This window comes from Pteropus medius, unplaced genomic scaffold, assembly GCF_902729225.1.
Source record: "Pteropus medius unplaced genomic scaffold, Ma_sr-lr_union100, whole genome shotgun sequence".
NCBI lineage: Eukaryota > Metazoa > Chordata > Mammalia > Chiroptera > Pteropodidae > Pteropus > Pteropus medius.
In genome coordinates, this window is record NW_024349800.1 from 19,356,897 (window position 1) to 19,365,273 (window position 8,377).

Consider the following 8,377-nt stretch of genomic DNA (forward strand, 5'->3'; position numbering starts at 1 on the left):
CTGGTGCACCCGGGGCACCTTCTGCATGTAAAGCAGACATGCTAACCACCACACTATGGAGCCACCCCTGTATTGTGCATTTTAAAACTGTAAAGAGTTTAAGTCTCACATTAAGTGCTCTTATCAAAAAAAAGTAGAGTACAAGAAAACTTTTGGAGGTAATAAATATGTTTATTACCTTGATTTTGGTGATGGTGAGTTGTTCAATGAGTACAGTTTCAGCTATGCTAGATGAGGAAGTTCTAGAGATGTGCTATACAGCACAGTATCTGCAGTTAACAGCACAATATTGTGCACTTCCAAATTTGTTGGGAGGGTAAATTTCATGTTTGGTGTTCTTACCACAAAAAAAGAGGGACACAAGGAATCTGTTGGAAGTGTCAAATACGCTATTACTCATATTGTGGTGACAAGTCAGAGGTGTTCGTATATGTCCAAACTCATCAAATTGTATACATTGAATATGTACAATGTTTTGCATAACTATATCTTAATAAAGCTGTTAAAATTGTTTATAGGTCAAGTAGTTCTATTTTTTTCTTAGTCATTAAAAAGGATGAGAATAAATGGCAGTATGGTTATTCTATAAAATAAAAATATACAAATTGAAGTTACTTTGGTTCCAAATTAGAAGACATTTTTCTTTTCAGTCTTTTATTTTCCTTTTCTCTCTTATTAAAGGAACTCTCATTGTGTAAGCTGATGGTCTATAATGTTAGATACCATTGTAACACTGACCTATGAAATCATTTTAGCTCAAGCATATTTTACCGTAGATTTAAAAATATCCAAATTTAAGAACTCATTCAATGTCTGATTTTTCAAAACATAAACAAAGTCTTTACCCTATTTGGTAGAAAGATTAAGCAAAACTATCTCCAGAATTTTTTTTTTCCTATTTGCATTTGTCTTTTTTATTCAGATCTTGATTATCTTTACACCACGCTTATAAGTTGTTTTTCTTCCAGCAGTCTATTCTCAACCTCTATTCATCCTCTTTAGTTTTGGAGAAAAAAAATCAAATGTATTTATGTTAATCCTCTGCTCAGAACTCTATATTTCAACTTTACTCTTCATGTCAAATATCCAAAATTATTAACAGACCAGTTAGTGTCCTTCAAAAACTTGTTCCAATCTAAATCATCAAGTACTCTGCATCCTAATATGTTAAATTCCTTATATTTCCTGTAGAAATGTTGTCTATGGCCATGCCACCCTGAATGCACCCAACCTTATCTGATTTCAGAAGCTAAGCAAGGTCGGTCCTAGTTAGTACTGGGATGGGAGATCACCTAGGAATACCAGGCGCTGTAGACGATTAAAAAAAAGAGAGAGAGAGAGAAAGAAAAAAGAAATGTAGCTTTATTTTCTGCTCTGTGTTTTGTATAAAGTTTAGTTTTCTTTAGAAGAAAATGTTCTCCATGTTATTTACTAACAAAAACAAAAAAATACCTTACACAGTGTTTTAATATGTGACAGATAACAGCATTTATATTTAGTATTTCTTGACCTCCTTTATTAGACAGGATAGAATATAGCTTATCTTGACTATCCAACACAAGGATGTTGAAGCAAAAGTCAATTGAGAAAGGAGCAAATGAGGGTTCCATTGTCAGTAAGATTTCAACTCAGAGACTACAATATTCACATGTATTAATTAATACCTAATCCAACCCTTTCCCGACTCTGACAGTGAAAATAAGAAATTTCTGTTATTTCTGCTCTATTACATTGTACTTAAATTCTTTTCTCTCTTATTAAAGAGAATAATAAGGGGGGATTTTGTTATTAATGCTTCCTAAAACTGATAAATTATTCTACTCTAAAATATTAAAAATTACTTTCTTTTGATTCATGTTATTATAATCATTTGACCTTCAAATTGTACCTAACCATAGGAATAACATTTTAGCATTTTACAATCTATATAATAAATTATAAATATGCCAATGAGTTGAAGACTGATAAGACATGTACTATTAACAGATTTGGGGAATGCCATATATGCATGGGACGCAAATGAGTTGGGAAAGATTTTCAAATTAAATGGACATTTTTGAATATTTTTTCTTAATTTAATTTTTTAAAACTATTATAATCAATTATAATCTTGTAATTATTACTCTTTAAGTGCACAATATTTAAATTTTATTAGATACCTTAAAATTAATCTATTTCAATAAACACATTTAATTCTTGTCATACTTTAAAATGTTTCAAATAGTTTAGCGTCTCTTGATAGCTACATTATTTAAAGTTTAAACACATGTACTTAAAAGAGTTTTCATAAATAATAGAATCAGGAAATGTAATTTAGAAGCACTTTAATGTTTAAGTAAAATAACATACATGTGCTTGTCCCTAAATTTTACAAACCTGGATCACCTTCTTGATTTAGTCATTTTCTGTGCAATAGATTTTACTTCATGAGCAATCATTTTATCTTGTAGAAGTAATCATTCAATAGAGGTATGATGGTAAGTTCCAATTAGATTCTTATTCATGAAAATTTATATAGCAATTACCTTCGATCATTTTATTTCTTAAGAGTACCTACAATCAAATACAATATAGTTCACATAAAAAACAAGCTCTGTATTTTTAGAGTAAACATCTTGACATGATAGTTATCTTTCATCTTCTTTCCTAAGGAACTGAACAGACACTAATGGCCTTGTCCTAAGTTTCCCCTTACCAGACCCATGTATTTTTAATGATTCTCTTTCTTATTGTAAATTCTGTTTGAAAGTATGTGAAAGGGTTTGGTACAACCCTGAACAGAGTAATCTTTTAAAATCAGTATCTAGCAATTCATTTAGAACCAAAAAAGGGCATACCTGTACAACAAAATAGGCTTCAAAATATCTCTCTATCTATGAAAATATCTTAAATAGGAGCAAATTGATCCATAATTTGTGTCTATGTTGTCTTTGTTTTTCAAAATATAAAAGCAGGTTTTTAGGTTGATATATTATCAAAATATTAGTTGTTAAAATTACATACCATATTAAATAAAAATGACTGTATAAATCCTTTAAGTAGAAAATGGTACATTAGAAAACTTGGTTTTCTTGACAGGGAGTCAGAATACAAGAGCATAGTGGGTATGTGCATCTTTCTATTTGGGACCCTCCATGCACTGCCCAGTGTGGCTGTACATGGCAAATGAGTAATACAGAATAAATATTAAATGAAGTATCTAGATTAACTGGGCAGAGTATATAGCGTGACGACAGACTCATGAATCTCCAATTTAAGATCGAAAATAAAAAAGTTATCCAAAATCTTTAGAGCCTCAACTTTGTTGAGCTCCTGAATTCTGGAAGCAGTAGAATTTTAAGTTAAGGAAGTCTTAGAGGGGAAAGTATAAGAAACCAAAGACAACTACTGTCACTGAATATCAGAGCATGAACTCATTGTCCAAAAAGGCGAGCAGTTCCAACCATTTTCACGGTAATAGACAAAGTGACGATGGATTTCAATGCCAAGGAATAGAATGGCTGATGCAACTTTACTAAAAGATGATAGCAGGCCAAAGAATAAAATAAGAATGAAGAAAATAATGGAAAAGAGGGTATTTATCCACAAGTGGTAAAGCACTGTATTAATATTCTAATACTGAAATTTAGCTTTAAAAATCTTGTGAATAAAATAAATTCCAATTTAGTGATCCAATAATTGCTGATCTAGATTAGCTTGAGATTTAAGATCACATTTCAATTATAAGAAATTTTTAAATAAATTATTATATTTGTAAACACATTGTTAAATGATTATGCCTCTAAGAATAGCAAATAATCTCTTGCCTCCTTTTATTTAAGCTATGAGATAGATGCTCTTTCTCATCACTCTTTGCTACACATTGATTAGAGAAATGCTCATATTGGCCTGTGCCATGCCACCATTGTGGTGGGTGGTATGAGAAATATGCTCCTCTTTTAAAAATTTATTTCACTTCGATTTATAAACTTTAGAATACTTTACTTTTGATATGAGGATTATATATATGAGAAACTTTAAAATTAATATACAATTTAAAGGGGAAATATGAAGACAAAAATACTGTCATCTAGTTAGATACTATTTTAATGTTTTGAGACAGGTCAGTAAAAAAGAATCTTTCAGATATTCTTATGACCAATTAATAATAATGTTAACATGACTAATTATCTCATACACTTAATAGAAAATCATAACAAACCTCCATTTTAATAACTTATAGTCATTCTTAGTTTAATATATTTTAATTTTATATGCATGCCTTTTAATTATACTCGCTATAATTGCTCATCTTTATAGCAAACTCTTTAAGATAGTCAGTCCAGAATGTAAGGTTAGTCATTATCAATAAATAATATTATGATTTTTATAGATATACTCCCTGAATGGTATTATATACAAGAATCTTGACTCAGGGGGAAGATGGCAGTTTAGGTAAAAGTGGAGTTTGCCTCCTCCCAGGTCCTCATTGAAATTACAACCAAATTATAAAATAATCAATGTGGAGAATCATCTAAAGCCCAGCTCATCATAACAAGTACGTCTGATAATATAAAGAAGGAGCCACATCAAAGCTTATAGAAGGGGCAAAATTGCAAATCAGGCTGGACCCGCACCCACAGGTGGTGGAAGATCACTGGGAGGGAGAGCAAGGCTGCAGAGGCTCCCCTGAAGGAGAGGGTGGTTCTGGCCTCATTTGAGGGCTCCCCAGCCCAGGGTCCCAGCCCAAGGAAGAGGAGTTTCCAATAATTCTGACTGTAAAAACCAGAGGGGATTCTGGCCATCTGGGTGAGATGGAAGGAGACTGAAATCCTAGACGTCCCTTTGAAGGATCCACATACAGGCTTTCCGACCTGTGGACACTCACCCAGGACACTTGCAGTTGGCCAGAGGCTCACGCAGGATTCATACTGAGAAAGTCTGCATTACCTGGAGCCAAAACAAGGGCTGGAATGACAGCCACCACTGTGTCTTTGTCCTGCTCCCCTATGAAGTAATCTATAGATCTTGCCAGTTTGACTGTGCAGACTCCTCCCAGAGGGTCATTAGGAAGCTCTGGCTTTAGGAGATCAGCCCGCCCCACCCAATCTGAAGATTGCCCAGGCCTTTAGTTGCTGGATGGCTGTCAAGCCCTGCACCAATTCAGGGCCAAACATTCACAGCTGGAGGCCAGCACTGTGAGCTGGCATTTCTGAGATAGTTTCAGTCCGATCACTGCTGCCAACCTGAATTTAGGTGGATCTGTGGGCCAGTCCCAGATATCAGCTGGTCTTGCTGTGATCTGAGACTTTTGTGGGAACCTTAAATGGTTACTGAAGTTGCAGCAAAACTGAGACTGTATTGATCTGCAGGCCATTGTCTCCCTGAGACACTTCCTCACCCAACCCACAAATTGCCCCAGGTGACAAATTGACAGTCAACCTCCACCACTGCTGCTCCCTCTCTAATCCACAGAAGCAACAAACTCTGGCTAGCACAGAGGCGGGCACTGCAGGGAAACCAGTTGCAGGCAGACCTCTGCTGCCTGCAAGAGTTGCAATATTGCGTCAGGGGACTGCAGTGGTCGTGGGACAGCCCCAGACGGCAGCTGCTCTCAGTGTGATCTGTGACTACGACAGAAACACCTGGGTATAGAAGTTGCAGCAAAACTGAGGCTGTATTGGCCTGATGGCCCTTGTGTCCTTGAGATCCCGCTTCACCCAAGCCACAAAGTGACAGATAGTCTCCCCTGCCCTGCTTGGCTCTAGAGTTGCACAGTCTGTACAGGCAACTGACCTTGGCTAGCTCAGTGAACGCATTTCGGGGAAAACAGTTGTGGGCAGACCACTGCTGCCTGTACAAGCTGCAATATCTCTTAAGGGGATCGCAGGGGTCTGTGGTACTGGCCAGGCAGCAGCTTGTCTCCATGTGATCTATGACTACTGCAGGAATGTGCAGACACAGAAATTACAGAAAACTGAGACTACTAGCCTGATGGCCCTGACACCCTGAGCTCCTGCCCCATCCAATACTCAAGACTATCTTTGAACATATTTGCATATAAATGTATAAATTATCTCTAGAAGATGACTTGGATAAATGGAAGAAATTTAGGGGGTAGATATTTTAAGAATATCTTTAGTAGTTTTATATTTAGAACCATGTAGATATTAGCTAAAAACCATTAAGTAAATGAAAATGAAAACAGCTCTCATAATTTTTTATCATTCTCTTGCTATTCATCATGATTTTATTATATACATATGAATCCTTAAAGTATTACTCTGTTTTGAATTTTGGATGTTCTTTAAATGATGTGACAGAAACTGCTAACTGCTCCACTCTTTTTTTTTTAATAACGACCCCTCACCACCACTTGCACGCACACCATCCCTAAGTACAAATAGAACACAGAGACCACATTTGTAAATCTCCCTTACAGCTCCCAGGGACTATGGAACTAGTTTCTCACCAGTGAAATGTGACTGAATTATTATGTGTGACTTCCAACATTAAGAGAAAATCACTTATTCTCTATTCACTATCTTTTACTTTTTCTAGATGAAAAAAGACTAAAGAGCATATGTTATGTTATGATTGCATAACAATTTAGAAGTATAACTGGAGGTATAACTGTAAGCTCCTCTCTCTGCACTAGTAGTAAGTGAGAAATAAATTTCAAGAGTTCAAGTCATTATATTTTTGAATCTCTTTGTTTCAGAAGCATAGGCTATGCCCTAATATTAAGAGTATTCTAATACATTCTTCTATTACCTTTCTTTTGATTCTACATTACATTGTGAGATTTATTCATGCGTGTACCTATAGTTTATTCATTTTTCCTGCTTCATAGAAGTACCGTGTTGTACAATTAAAAAATACATGTATGGAAAATAATATCATAACTTTCAAGTAATTCATGAGTTACAGAAAGATACACAGTGAGATTTATAATATATTTATAAATAATGATAAATAATAACAAATTTCAAGATCTCTGAGATGCAAAGTAAGTGTTACTTAGGGCTATGTATAACCTTATTATTATATGAAAAATATTGAAAATAAAATAAATTTTCATTTTATGTGGTAAATATAAGAAAAATAAAAGTAAATTGAACCAAAGTCAATGTTAAAAGTAATGAAAGAATGAAAAATCAGCAATTACTCACAAAACCTTTAAAAAGCATAAATCAGTGAACATATTGTGAGGTGTCTGATCAGAGAAAAAAAGAAAAAGTGATAGAGAATAAAGAGGGATGGAGGAAGGAGGAAATGAAAATCTGGTGATACAGTTAACCCTTGTGAACATTAAAAATTGAAAATAATTATACTCTCTTACAAATTAATACATGGACTTAAGCTAAGATAAAATTATAAAAAGTCTATATTTTAAATGTATTCATTATTGACAATATACAAGTAGCAATATTAGAAATAAAAATATCTACCTGTTTTAATTAGTGTGATTTATATAGAATCACTGTCTCACATAAAGCAATTGCTCAGTAAATACACATAGAATAACTGAATGCAAGATTGAACAATAATGCTTCAATGTTTGTAAGTTAAATATTACAAAAAAGTAACTGGAATTTTTGTTGTTATTGTAGTTATTGGTATACTTTAATCCAAATAATATTATGTTAACTGCATCCATGCATTTTTGCTATTGTTCATCTCCTTATTTTTGTTCTATTTCTCATTCAATTCCCCATTGTTCTATTTCAGCTGCTCTAGCAATGAATAAATCACAGTGAAAGCTAGCCCTTAGGGATTTGGCAACCTTAAAAAAATTAAATGAGCAATAAAAATTATGAAGCTGTCATTTTGAGCTTTTTACAGCAGCATTTTGATTACAGATGTGAAGACAAACCACAGGCAGCTGAATTATTTCTTCATTATTTTTCAACCATATGTATGTGAAGAAACATTTTATTCTGATATCTGCCAATCTTGCCAACACACTCAATTCATAATTTTTTTAAAATCCAAAAACAGTGGTTTTCTTGCTTTTTTTGTAATGATATTATATATGACTGCTTCATGTTTGTATCTTCTTAAAAACAGGATAGGTATAAAGCTAGCTAATGCAAAGATGAGGAAAAAATATGAAAATTAAGGAGAAATAATGGGGCACATAGAAATTTATTTTGTCAGAAGGCAGTTGCATTGAGGCCTGATTGGGAAAACATTGTTCAATTGTTTCCAAGTCACCACAGAGTAAAATTCAATGCTACAGGTTGTTTTTTTTTTTTGCTCCTTAATTTGCCTAAGTAAATCTGTTTACTTAATTTGTACTAGAGGAAAAGTGAATTGCATGTCAGTAGGAGGATATTTGCATTCCCTGATGGGGAAAATAATTGCGATTGAAATATAAATTTGAAGGAAGTTATAA

The 8,377-nt window shown here is 33.8% G+C and overlaps 1 pseudogene; it reads left to right on the forward strand.

The window, feature by feature from the left end:
- The first annotated feature begins 1,198 nt into the window (after positions 1-1,198).
- Positions 1,199-1,317, forward strand: LOC120622622 (uncharacterized; annotated as a pseudogene).
- The last annotated feature ends 7,060 nt before the right edge of the window (positions 1,318-8,377 follow it).